The sequence below is a fragment of the Polypterus senegalus genome, chromosome 8 (assembly GCF_016835505.1).
Source record: "Polypterus senegalus isolate Bchr_013 chromosome 8, ASM1683550v1, whole genome shotgun sequence".
NCBI classification, from domain to species: domain Eukaryota; kingdom Metazoa; phylum Chordata; class Cladistia; order Polypteriformes; family Polypteridae; genus Polypterus; species Polypterus senegalus.
In genome coordinates, this window is record NC_053161.1 from 175,227,081 (window position 1) to 175,241,754 (window position 14,674).

At 40.5% G+C, this 14,674-nt stretch overlaps 1 pseudogene; it reads left to right on the forward strand.

The window, feature by feature from the left end:
- The window catches only part of LOC120534718, a 278,943-nt pseudogene that overhangs the window by 30,607 nt on the left and 233,662 nt on the right, over window positions 1-14,674 (forward strand).

Here is a 14,674-nt window from a genome sequence, read left to right on the forward strand (position 1 = left end):
TACGGTTTGTCAGAAATTCCATGCCAGAGGAGCATCTTATTGGGTTGCTTGACTTGCAACAACTTGATGCAGAGTACATCACCTCTGAGATGCTGTTATACCTTTCTGATGCTGGCCACAGTGCTGACAGTATACTTAGCCAGTGTTATGATGGGGCTTCTGTGATGAGTGGGGTTAGAGGTGGTGTACAAGCTCTGCTCCAAAAGAGGCTTGACGGATATGTCCCATACATCCACTGCTACAACCACCAACTGCACTTAGTGGTTCTGCATGCCATGCAGAGTGAGCCGTGTGCAAAAAGATTTTTTAGCCTATCTAGTTCACTCTACAACTTTTTCACCACCACTATGTGCTCAATAAACACGATGCACCTTGTCTAAAAAGGCTGCTTGAGATCAGATGGACAAGCCACTATGAGGTGAGGTGACAAGGTGCACTGTGGACAATCAAGAACAAATCCTTAGTATCCTATCTGAGATGACAGAGGATGATGATGCTGCAGTTGACCTGTGCACCGAGGCATCAGGCCTGCTATGCCAAATTAAGAGGAATCACTTCTTTGAGATTGTATTGAAATATATATATGCCAGTCCAAAAAATTAAAGGAACCCTTTTTAATGAGAGTATAGTATCAAGTCAATTAAACTTCTGGGCTATTGATGTGGTCAGGTAAGTAGGAGAGGGGCTTGTTCATCAGTTTCAGCTGCTTTGTTGCACGGAGGTTCAACAATGAGAGAGACGACCCCCAAAACAGGAATGAATGGTTTAACATCTGGAGGGAGGCCATTGACATTTTTCCCTCCTCATCTGTTTTGTCACTCGTTTTGCATGTGTCTACGGTCAGCGTGACTATTGGTGGCATGAGGCCATACCTGGACCCTACAGAGCCTGCACAGGTAGTCCAACTTCTCCAGGATGGCACATCAATACCACATGGCATTGCCAGAAGGTTTGCTGTGTCTCCCAGCATAGTCTATTTGGCATGGATGAGATTCCAGGAGACAGACAGGCAATTAGTCTAGAAGAGCTGGACAGGACCCCTCGTAGAAGGTCCTTAACCCATCAGCAGGACCCACCGGTATCTGCTCCTTTGGCCAAGGAGGACCAGGATGAGCACTGCCAGAGCCTACAAAATGACCTCCAGCAGGCCACTGGTGTGAATGGCTCGGACCAAAGAATCAGAAACAGCCTTCATGAGGGTGGCCTGAGAGCTCTACGTCCTCTAGTGGGCACCGTGGAGGTCGATTGGCATTTGCCATAGAATATCAGAATTTGCAGGTCCACCAATGGCGACCTGTGCTTTTCACAGATGAGAGCAGGTTCACCCTGAGCACATGTGACAGACGTGAAAGGGTCTGGAGAAGCCATGGAGAACATTATGCTGTCTGTTACATCCTTCAGCATGACCGGTTTGGTGGTGGGTCAGAGATGGTCTGGGGAGGCATATCCATGGAGGGACATACAGACCTCTACAGGCTAGACAATGGCACCTTGACTGCTATTAGGTATCAGAATGAAATCCTTTGACCCATTGTCAGACTCTATGCTGGTTCCTCCTGGTGCACGACAATGCCCGGCCTCATGTGGTGAGAGGATGAAGAAATTGATACCATTGACTAACCTACACGCTCACTCACCTGAACTCAATCCAATAGACATTATGTTTCGGTCAATCTGACGCCACCAGGTTGCACCTCAGTCTGTCCAGGGGCTCAGTGATACCCTGGTCCAGATCTGGGAGGAGATCCTCTCGGACATCATCCGTTATCTCTTTAGGATGTTGTCAAGCATGCATAAAAGCACGTGGGAGCCTTACAAACTACTGAGTACAATTTGGAGTTGCTGCAAAGAAATTTTGGCAAAATGGACTTGCCTGCTGCATCATTTTTTCTCCTTGATTTTCAGGTTGTCTTTAAATTCAGGCCTTTGTAGGTCGATCATTTTCATTTCCATCCTTTCATCACTAACAAACACCATATTAGTCCAGATATCCAGCAGAATTTTTTTCCCAGAGATCTCATGTGTTTTCAAAGTGTTCCTTTAATTTTTGTGAGCAGCTTTATATACACATACAGTAAATATTTATATAAATAAACACTGACACACACTTAATATCAAGACCTTAGAATAACAAGTTTCTGGCAGTGAGTTATGGTTTTAGAATAGTAAACCTTCATATATGCAAGCAACAAAAAAAATATTCTAAGTGCACAAGCAAACCTGCTTCTAAAAAAGTATTAAAACTGTAAAAGGCTGTTATAAAAATTAAAGAAAAAATCCAGATGGCATGAATTGGCTAAAACAGATACAAAGAATGTCATATATACAGAAGTTAATCAACAAACTGTCCTTTATTATTTACAGCAATAGTGCACAACTCAGTTATGCACAGTCAGTTTAACACTCAGAAATATAAAAGGCCAAAGACAAATAAAGCAAGTGACTCGTTTAATAGAGGAGGCGCTGAGATGGAATCACAGGTTGAAAAGCCTCAGTGCTGCTGCCTGTCTTTGTTCTCCAAAAGTTGAAGCTCCAGCTTGTCAAACTCTTTGCTCACTTTAAAATAAAATTTAAAAAAAATTACTTTTACCAATACTAAAAGTGTATTAATGCATATTTTAAATTTCACTTTAAACATATATTTACATTTCTATGTATTTAGTTTATATTATTGTCTAAATTCACTAAAGTATAATGGTATTCTGATTAACAGAATGTTGGTGCTGAAAAGAAAAAGAAAGTACCGTCTGCTCCCAACACCACATGACATCCCACTCACCGTCTGCTGGTCCATCAATGAACAGACCTTCTGCTTCTTACTCATGGAGACACTTTCTGTACTCAGAGATTCACTGAAGTCAAATGAGCCTTCGGCATCAGCACATCCAGAATGCGTGAACTCTGTTGATCATTTCAAAGGTGTCTACAGCTCTTGACAGAACTTCATCTTGTAGTTATAGAAGCCATCTGTCAGCTCCTCATCTTCTACTGTATAGAGGTCATTACCCGGTGAACTTCAGGATCGTCATCTTTAATGATCATTATTTGGATGACATCTTTGAGATACAACAGCCTGTTGGACAAGCAAATACAAGAGTTTGGTGCTATAAAGTCATCACAGCTCTCTGCTACTAGATTACAATAATAAACTTTTACTTGTTATCTGAGCTAAGTTACCAGCAAGTGATCATCTGCTCCATGGCCCTTTATGATGAACTCCAACAGTTTTTCATGTCAAGTCCTCCTGGAGGCCCTGCTGATCTCTGCAGCCTCATAAACCTGAGCCCCTTATTCTTGAGTCAGCTGCCCTTCTTCAGCCACACAGCCAGCCTGCTCTCCTACACGGTGGACACACAAATAAATACATCAGACTGTCACATGAAGTGTTTGCCTTGTGCATGCTATCTGGTTTTGGTCTGAACACTCCCGTTTTCTCATAAAAGTGGACACTTTGGAATTCAAACTGTTAAAATTACTATCTCAATAGTTTTTTAGAATACATCAATTATTTCTGAGTATTATGAATACCCCAATCTGGACACTACCTAAAATAATATGCAAGTCACAGACATGTCATCCTAAGATAAAAAGGATATATAAAATACTCTCCATTATTACTGGCACCCCTTGAAAAATTAGCAAGAAGGGTTACAAAAAAAAAAAATCACTTTGCACTTAAAAAATGAGAAACATCTGACTTGTAATTGAAACAATTTTATTCAGAGAAGAAAAGCCCTCACCAAGAATTACATATTTTTAAAATTTTTATAAGAGGTGTAATTAATAGTGGAGGGCACGTTCGATGAATGCTACAATTAAAGGTATGCCACACATTAAGAAAAATATATTATCAGCGTCTATAAAAGACTGGCAGTAAAATTAAAGGGGGTGGCACTGCTGCCTCGTAGTTAGGAGACCCGGGTTTGCTTCCCGGGTCCTCCCTGCATGGAATTTGCATGTTCTCCCCTTGTCTGCATGGGTTTCCTCCCACAGTCCAAAGACATGCAGGTTAGGTGCATTAGCGATTCTAAATTGTCCCTAGTTTGTGGGTGCGCTCGCCCTGCCTGGGGTTTGTTTCCTGCCTTGCGACCTCTGTTGGGTGGGATTAGCTCCAGTAGACCCCCGTGACCCTGTAGTTAGGATATAGCGGGTTGTATAATGGATGGATGGATGGAAAATCAAAGGGTTCCTCTATAGTCAGATAAACAGTAGGCTACTAGCATACGCCGCATAATTATGTAGTGATGGGTGAACACTTCCTGAAAGGCACAGACGTCCAAACGGGCTGGGTCTGAGAATACGACTGTAAGTGAATGAAAAGATGGAACTTTGTAGAAAGCAACATACAAATTGTCCGTGACTGAAAACTGGAGGACCGCCGCCGCACCCGCACCTCCCAGAGCGAGGGACGGGGCTGGATGGCGTCCCTCCAAGAAGTTGGACGTCGACCGCTCGGGGGTCGCTGTACTATTTAGCAGGAGGGAGTCTCGCTCGTTATCGGAATTAACCAGACAAATCGCTCCACCAAGTAAGAACGGCCATGCACCACCATCCACAGAATCGAGATAAAGCGATCAATCGGTCAATCCTCTCTGTATCCGGGCCGGGTGAGGTTTCCCGTGTTGAGTCAAATTAAGCCGCAGGCTCCACTCCTGATGGTGCCCTTCCGTCAGTTCCTTTAAGTTTCAGCTTTGCAGCCATACTCCCACCCCGGAATCCAAAGACTTTGGTTTCCCGGTTGGCTGCCCGGACGGTCATGGAAATAACGCCGCCGGATCGCCAGTCGGCATCGTTTATGGTCGGAACCACGACGGGATCTGATCGTCTTCGAACCTCCGACTTTCGTTCTTGATTAATGAAAACGTTCTTGGCAAATGCTTTCGCTCTCGCGCGAATTGTTGGTGGGCGGGGCTCCGTCTTGCTTGCCATGGACTTAGAGATATATATAAGAGAGAGAGAGTACCGACAGAGGATAAGTGAAAAAGTATTGAAATCCAAAACACAAATGTAAAGTTTCATAAAGCTTACAGTTCATATTCAAATACCATCAACGTGACTACTCCACAGTCTACTGAACCAGCAGGGATGTCCTAGGAATAGAAGGAAAAAAAAAAGACACGTGAAAGTCAAACACTACAAGTGAATTACAAGTTTAAAAAAATGGGTGTTTGGATGTTAATGAAAAATCAGGTAAATTTCAATTTCCAGAAAATATTCTTGTAGCAAGCTGGCTGAAAGGAAAAAAATATTAATGTCACTTGTAATTAAACTGAAAGGCTCCGTGAACATCGCGACTGTCAGTCTGACTCTGACTCACGTATAATTTAGTGGCGCACTGCCCACTGCAGGAAAGTCTTCAACAGTTTAGATATGGCAGGCATCATCTGCACAAAACTACCATGAAATTCTATTAAAATTGACGGTACAAAAACAAAACATCACAGGTTTGGTATTACAATTCAGACACATTACTCCAATAACCAACTAAACTGAAAAGAAAAAAAGGTAATATCGTACACCACTGTAGTCAGTCTGAACTTTATCAAAAGCCTACTTCACGACAGAATAACCGATCAAGCGTTTCCTAGATGTTTATAAACGTGTTTTTTTCGTTTTCCAGGCATAGTCAAGAAGTTCTTGTGAAACTCGCCTTGTGGAATTTAAAGAGTTGCCGGTACCGTTGAGTGCCGATCCACTTCAAGCCTGAATATAAATCAATTATTGCAGCCAAAGTGAATATTAATATAAACGTAAAGGTTCACAGTACAAACATAACCAAACAAAACAAAGTTATTACAAATACGAAAAAAACTGCAACTTTCAAACGTTTTCATTTCGTAGCACACTTACTTCCATTGTCAAAAATACAAGCAATTAGTTTCGTCGCTTCTTCTTCTTTTATCTAATGAAGTTTCATCGCCGCAGATACTTTTTTTTATCTCCTTTCGTTTAATGGAGTTTCATCGCTTAGTACAACGGCAGGTTATTTAAGAGGAACCTCAAAGAGGTAGGGATCACGAACTGTGAAACGTTTGAGTAAAGTTGCACTTGATAAACAACTTGAAACACTGATAATTGGACAGGTGAGTTTTTGATTGTCATAGAGTAACAATAATCTCATTCGTTGAAATTCTGAATTAGCCAATACTATCCACTTGCATTTACAGTTATCCCGCCTTCAGATCCGCCCATAATGTTTCCGGTCTGCAACAATACCCTTCTCACCAAGCATCGTATGTGACGTCAACAATAGAGAAGAAAACAAAACTGGCGTGCACGTGCGTTTCGTATCTTTTACTTGTGAGTAGTGAACTGGAGAAGTGGAACAAAACGGTTGAGTCTCGCACACACAACAGCATGTTACCCAGAGGCAGAAGGTAAGTGATTCGAGTTTGAATTCTTAATTTTTCTGATGTGGATTTTGTTTCTATCTTTTAACTTATCTCCGATTTATGGTACGCTACGCTACAGAGTGTGAAAGATTGTTCTCGACTGCATTTCCGTGTGTCCTTCGGTACTCGCCATTCATTGTTTTCTGTATACGACTCGCGCCACTTTGTGTTGCCGAGATTTGATTCTACTTCGCCATCCTTAGCCGTATCTTCTGTCCGTGTTCTGTCGGATCCCCGAATTCTTTGAGCTTGAGGTGAAGGCAATTTCATAGTCAAACCACGCTTTGCTTTTTTTTAGAGACGTAAGTAAAACGCCCACCGCAACACACGGTTAATTTAAAGATACACTCGTGAGGGCAGTGCACCAGTACAGCCATTGTGTTCCAACGCGCACACAATCTCCTCCGATCAGTATCTAAGAACAAATCTGGCCAAAAAAGAGCCGTTTGGGGTACCTCGATTAAAGGTGGAACTGAAAATGAGAACAATTAGCCAACTTAAACCTCCTTGTGTTTCCGTTTAAAACGGCACAAATACTCAAACGATTACCTGGCAAGCGCTTTTACGATAATTTTTTTTTTTAATAAATCCCACAATAACCCGAACCTCTCTTAAGAGAGACAATTACGTTTTATTCCTATGGAGTTTAGACCTAATTTTCCATTGAGTTACGAGCTCGGGTGTACAGGTATTTGAATTCTTCTGACTATTTGTGCGAGACCTGTAGTGTAGGATCGTTTACTTTTTATTAAAAAAATGTACAGGTGCCAAGAATACATGACATGATAATTGATATAACAAATATGAGACATACGGTTCTTAGTTTTTAATACATAGGGTAAAACCGGAGAAACTTACACAGAGAAAATTGAATACAAAACTTAGAATAAGTTAAGAATTCTTAACAGAGCAGTTGATTTAGTAAATGATTTGTTTTTGTTGAGATTACAAACTTATGAGTGTAGTTGAGTTTATTTAATAATAGATTGGTTCATACCCACTTTATTCTACTAATGATGGTATCCATCTCTTACATGTGCTAGTATTTGGTAGGATGCCGATTCAAATCTCTTTACTGCCAGATGGACACTTGAGCGAGGCCCTTAACCTGAAATTGTCTTCAGGGGCTCTTGCTGTATAATGGCCGACCTCACACTCTGTCCTATAAAGGTCATGCGGGGAGACAATATCGCTTTGGGATTAATACAGTGTACCAAATCTTAAAAAAATACATACAGTATATCTTGTAGTTACAGAGTTATTAACTGAGTTAATGGATGTATTATCAACAGGTAATTGTATTCATGCTGAATAATGGACTTCTCCTAAAATAGCGGTCTAACTCTCAACTACATTTACTTTTATTTATTTGGCTGATAATTTTATTCAAGGTGACAAAATATTTATGATGAAATTGGTTATGTTTCTTTTTTGGTTAAAAATTAACCTGTAGGATAGAATGTTCAGCCCCTTTACCGAACGTACAAGCATCTCTTACGTCATAGAGACTTGTTGCATTGTGTTGGAGGACCAGTTGCAGGACCCTACTGAACAGGGGGTTGCCAACAATGGTTGCAAGCTGTTTTGTCATGTTGTTGGTGTGACAACATGCTCTACAAGTGCTTGCTTCCCAGCCTGACCTGACCTGATATCTTCTCAAGCTCCGTTAGATTGTATGGGAAGCATCTGCAAATCTGCCAGGTCTCTCCACAGATGTTCTGTGGGGTTTAAGCGTGGTCTTTAGCTAAACAACTTTTGGACACTTGGAAACTTGCCCCAAAGCCAGCGTATCATTGTCTTTGTGGTATACTTTGTCATTATCATACTAAAAGGAAAGCCACCTACCCAGTCTGAGGTGGTGTGTACGCTGGAGCAGGTTTTGCTCAAGGTTATCTCTGTATTTGACTGCATTCATTCTTTGACTTTGACCAATGCCTATCTTGGAGTGTTGCTCTGTTTGGCTGGACTGTACATTCCAGGTGAAATCATGGTGTTGCCAGTCTTCTTCCATTTCACAATTATTTAGGCCAGAGTATACCTGGAAATGCCCACAGCTTTAGAAATGTTTTTTATACCCTTGTCCTTATCTATGTCTGACCACAATTTGATTGCAGAGGTCTACAGAGAGTTTGTTGGACATCTTGGCTTAGGTTTCATTGTGCCGTGCAGTTTGAATTGTGGGTCCTTGCATACACAGGTACACGTGTGCTTTACTTAACGATGTCAAATCAAGTCAGTTTGTCACAGGTGGACTCCAATGAGGTTCTAGACACATCTCAAGAAGAATGAAAGCAAATAGGATGCACCTGAACAAAATCTGAAGAGCAACAACGAAGTATCAATACTTCTACTGTTGAAATGAGAGAAAACAGTTTTTAAACTTTTCTGAAAATGTATTTTCATGTTGTCATTGTGGGTTATTACGTGTACATTGATGGGGGGGAAAAAAGTGTAAAATGTATCTGTTTAAAATTAAACCTACAACACAATCAAGTGTGCAGAAAATGAAAAGTCTCTGAATACTTGATGAAGCCTCCATACTGTTTATCCATATAGTATCCATCCAGTATCCAACCCACTATATCCTAGCTACAGGGTCACGTGGGTCTGCTGGTGCCAATATACGGTTTTTGTAAACTGCTTAATCCAGTTTAAATGGCATGCATTTCCATGCATTGAGTGGGATTGGATTTTTTTTTTTCTCTCTCCCTAATCCTATTCCACTGTACTGCACAATTTTATATCTTTTGGTGCTAAAATTCAACTGGTAATGCCTGATAATGAGTATTAAAGAAGTTATTAACAATTTAAAGTCTGTGTTACTGCCACACAGGTCCAGTAGTGCGAGTTTAAACCTCAGCCAGTTTGCTTCCCATGTGCAGTTTTCATGTGGGCCCTGTTTCTGCCTTTATTATTAATAATAATATTTATTCTCCCATGGTCTAAAGATGCATTGACAAATCTAACTTAGCTTTGTAAGGTAGTGTTAGATCGATGCTGAGTCTTTTGACTTTGGTATCAATACCAGCTTTCAGACTGCAGTATTTGTACCGAGTTGGTAAATAACGGCCATCTCTACATACCACCTGCCCTCTCTCCTCTTATCAAGATCCTCTTTGAGTAGAATATTCATGAAGGTTAGTAATTGGTTTCTACTTATCTGGTTTCTCCTCTTAGGGTTACCCATAGTAGATTGTTCTTGTTTCAGCCTGTGGGATCTTCCCTCCACTGATAATTTGAAATAAAGAGTACTGTGTTACTGTCGGCATGCTATGAACGGTCAATCTTTACATAAACCTTAACAGAGAGGATGTTGTGAAATGACATTCACGTGACTTCAGATCTAAGTGATTAAGTTTTATTGAAGATAATTCCTGTTCTTTTTACAGAGAAAATGAAAAAGCTGATGTTTTCTGGAACATCTCAATGGATATGAAACAGGAGAGCAGTGGTGTGGACAGAAAGATCATGGATATTAAGGAGGAGGACGACTGTGAGTTTGAGTCCATCTACCTTAAACAGGAATGTCTGAGCATCAAGGAGGAGAACAGTGAACTGCAGGCAGTTGGAATTAAAGAACAACCTGAAGAGAAGTCTGTCAGTATTGAGGCACACAACCATACAAATCTGGACAGTGTAAAAGAAGAAAACCTTCATGGTGGGTGCCAAGATGGAGTGGTGACCAGGTTAGACTCTTCTCAAAGCAGACACTGTTCATCTCCAGAGGCTTCTGTCAATGTGAAGACTGAATCATTACAGTCTACACCAAAGAGGACTAAGAAAACTACATCTGTTAGAGCTCAGGAAAATCTACCACCATCTATGGATAAGTCTGGAAAAAGTAAGTGCAAAATAAAAAATGGGCAAGTTTTAGGGTTTGGGGTTTATGGGCTTGAAAGGTCTGGTCTTGTTTTATGGGAAATACCATTTTATTGTGTGATTAAATGTAGTTTGAGATTTCATCAATGTTTATGTAAGGTTTAGCAATTTTTCATGCAAAAGTCCTAAACATGTCCTTGGTAACGACTGCTATACAAATGTACAGCTGCAAAAGAAGGTTGTGAACCTTTTGGAATTCCCTAGATATCTGCTTTAATTCATCTTAACAATGTGGTCTTATCTTCAACTATGCTCCAAATACAGACCACCACAGTTGTCCTAAGCTAATAACTCACAAACAATCGGATGACTTTTTGTCAGTCCTGAACATTTACAGTCCACTCTTTGACCCTCCTATTTTTACAGACTGGTTGACTCTTCTTTAATGGTAATGGCCTCCACCAGACTTGATGTGGCTGCTGATCAGCCTTGAATTTTTTAATCCATACCTTCTCTCCAAACCTTTTAGGTTACTATTTATTCCTTTTTTTTATTAATTTTATTGTAATCATTTCATACAAATAGATCAATTTTTACAAAAAAATATAGGATTTAAAACAAATCGACCCTCACCCCTGAGAGAGAGCATGGCCAACAGAGTAATACATAAAGCTTGTAAGCATATCTAAATTGATGAGTTTAATAGGGCAATAGAGATGAATGGAGAAGAAAAAGAAATGCGGAGAGAGTTGCTTCTTTTTCTAAAATATTATTGATTCGATCCTGCCAGGATTTGAGAAAGTTCTGTACAGCTCCTCTAACTGAGAATTTTTAGTTTTTTTCCAATTTCAAATTGTTGTGAATAAGGCGCTATATAGTGCCCGACCTGGCACAGACTTGCACAGAGGCACGTGTAAAAGGAACACACAACTTTTATTTTTCATCTTCAGCTGGAGGGCACGTCTTCCCCGTGAACCCTCGAGCCACAACACAGTCCCAAAGCAATTAAGTCACAAACTACACTCTTCCTCTGGCACCACCACTCCTTCCAGGCACCTCATCCTCTTCCTCCTGATTCTGGCCCGGAGTGGTGGCTGCTGGTTCCTTTTATGGCCCTCCTGGAAGTGCTCCCGGTGCTTGCTCACCTGTTTCCAATTGCACTCCCGGGTTGGGCCGAAGATTAGACAAGGTGGGCTCAGCGATCCATGCCGATCCCCCTGGCATCCACCCCAGATCCCCACAGGGTTGTGGAGAACTCCATCTCCCATGGAACCCTATGGAAAACTGAGGCACCATCATCAACCAGGGAGGCTGCCACTAAGCGTCCCAGGGGAGATACTGAGGAGCCCATGGTTGCTCCCCCAGAACATAAGCAGAAGGGGTGTCCCGGCTGGGCAGGGGACACGGCGGCCCGCCACATAGTATAAAACATTGGTTTCCCACTGACTTAAGAGGAGAGTTAGGATTCTTCCAATTTAGCAAAATAAGTCTGTGTGCCAAAAGTGTAGCGAATGCAATCACAGTTTGTCCTTCTCCACTTCAAACCCATCTGGATGAACACCCAAGGCAGCTGTTAGTGGATTAGGAGCGATTGTGACACCAAGGCTGTCTGAGAGGTAATCATAAATTTTGGTCCAGAATGACGTTAATTTGGTGCAGGCCCAAAACATGTGACCTAGTGAGGCTGGGACTTTGTTGCAGCATTCACAGGTTGGATCATGCCCTGGAAACATTTTGGAGAGTCTTAGTCGAGACAGATGTGCTCGATATATAATTTTAAGTTGTATAATTGTATGCTTTGCGCATATGGAGCTCGAGTGAATTCTCTGCATTGCTACTTTCCACTCCTTTTTTGATATATTGATTAAGAGATCTTTTTCCCAGTGTCCTCTTGGATCTTTGAAAGGGAGGTACTGTAAAATAATTTCATATATTGCAGAAATGGTGTCTTAAGTCCTCAAAATTGAGCAATATTTTTTCCACCTTTGAGGAGAGTGCGAGATGAGGAAAATCAGGCAAGTTCTGTTTAACAAAGTTCCTTATTTGACTATAATGAAAGAAATGTGTAGCTGGAAAGTTAAATTTGGAATGTAATTGTTTATGGGATGCAAAGATGTTGTCTATATAAAGATCTCTAAGCAATTTATTTCCAAATATTAAAAATGCATATGTTTGTGAAAGTTGAAAGAGGTGGTTCTCTTGCAGAGGTGCCACAGATAAGCTTCTCCATCTTAAAATGCTTTCTACATTGGTTCCATATTCTGAGTGAGTGAAGCACAAATGGGTTATTAGTATATTGCCAATAACTTGCATTTATTGAGGCACAAAGCAGAGAATATAAAGAAGTACTGCAGGATTTTACTTCTAATGCGGACCAGGCATGTGTATGTTCATCTGTTTGTGTCCAGGTTTTTATAGCTTGTATGTTTGCTGCCCAGTAATAAAACTGAAAGTTAGGGTAGAGCCATGCAACCTGCTGCCTTAGGTCTTTGTAGGGTCGTTCTTTAGATATGTCGATATTTTGAGTTCCAAATAAATAAGGTTATGGTTGAATCTAATTGCTTAAAAATTTATTCATTAATGTATATTGGAATGTTTTGAAATTTTAAAAAGAAGCTTAGGAACATGGCTGGGCGGTATACCGGTTCATACCAAAAAACGTTATGATATGGATTTTTCTTATACCAGAACACTGGTTTAAATAGCCTAAACAACGTTCGTTACATGGCGCAGCGGGCAACTGTTTAAGGGGGAACCTTTTCACTGCTGCACCGCTAAACAGGAATGCAGCAGAGTACATGCGTTAGTAGAGGTATTGAGCAGTGAAAATAGACAGAGAAAAGTTCGGATGTGGACCATTATGTTCAAATGTGTAAATACTGTTTCTATTCTACTGGATAATACTGCAAGCCCATTTTTTTTTTTTCTTCTTCAATACTGTTTAATTTATCTGGTTACTGTGTAATATTGTGACGATGCCATCTGATTGAGAAATCTCATTGAAGCCAGTGGATGGTGGAAAGTGCTTTTGTTAAAAACAGTCAAAAGTAAAACCAAAGTGTCCATTGTGCAGTGTTCAGAAAAATACAGTACCCAAATAAAGAGCAAATCCATAAAACCAGTGAAACGTGGGGATAAAATCCATAATAAATAAATCCATTAAAATAGAGGTTAAAGTGCAGTCTCCTCTCCAGATTGCATCACACCACCTTCTGTCTCCACGATTCATCCTTTGCAGTACAAACTGCTTTTTTCCCACTTCTGTCTTGGCTGCCGCCACACTGCGATCAGGTGCTGGTTTGCTGCTTCTGCATCTCGCACAGCGCTTCGAACATTTAAAAGCGTGTACAGCAGCTGTCCTACTCTGTCTTTTATTCCCGGCCCCTGGTGTCGTTTAATCTCTTGGCACAAAATCTCGTCTCACAGGACATGAGATCTTATTTTTTTTATCTTATAATTTTAAAAATGAAATAAGAATCTTAAAATCTACCAACATCGCATAAAATGTTCGATAAATTCTGAAAAGAATGCCACCAAACATATATGTAGATTTTAAAATAAAACTGACTTAAAGCATGCCAGAAAATTGTTGCATTTTTAGGCTTAGGATTTTATATTTAGAGAGCAGATTTGGATAGAAATATGAATAACAAGCTGGTTACGTTTTCAGAAGATAACAAGATGGGTGGATTGGCAGATAATCGAGAATCTGTTGAATTATTATACAGAGACTTGGACAGCATACAGGCTTGGGCAGATTTGTGAAAGAAAAAAATTAATGTAACAAAATGTAAAAGTATTACACATAGGAAGTAAGTGTCTGGTTTAAATACACAATGGGAGGTCTGAAAATTCTAAGTACACTTGATGAGAAGAATTTAGGAGTCATAGTGAACTCGTCTCTATCAACTTCCAGACAGTGTTCAGAGGCCATTAAGAAAGTGAACAGAATATCAGTTTTTATAGCGCCTTGATGTGTGGCGTACAAGTCCAAGGAGGTTCTGTTGAAGACTTATAACACACTGGTGAAGCCTCATCTGGAGTCCTGTGTGCAGTTTTGGTCTTCAGTCTACAAAAAATACAAAGCAGTGCTGGAAAAAGTCCAGAGGAAAGCTAATTCTAGGGGTGAGAGGCAGAATTATCAAAAAAGAGTAAATGAGTTCAACCTTTTCAGTTTAAGCAAATGGAGATTAAGAGGAGGCATGAGTATTTAACATCATTAAAGTAATTAGAGCAGTGGAGCCTGGCAGTTACTTTAAAAAGAGTTCAACAAGAACATGAGGACACAGTTGGAGGCTTGTTAAGGGATAATTCCACATAAAGATCTCTAGCGGACTCAAAACCCCAGCTAAGATTAACACTGTCGATAAGATGGTGATTTATTTATTTTTTCCTTTGGGATCCCAGGAACGCACCCAACTCTCACACACTCCTTCGCAGAGAAAAAAAGGAACCGGTAATAG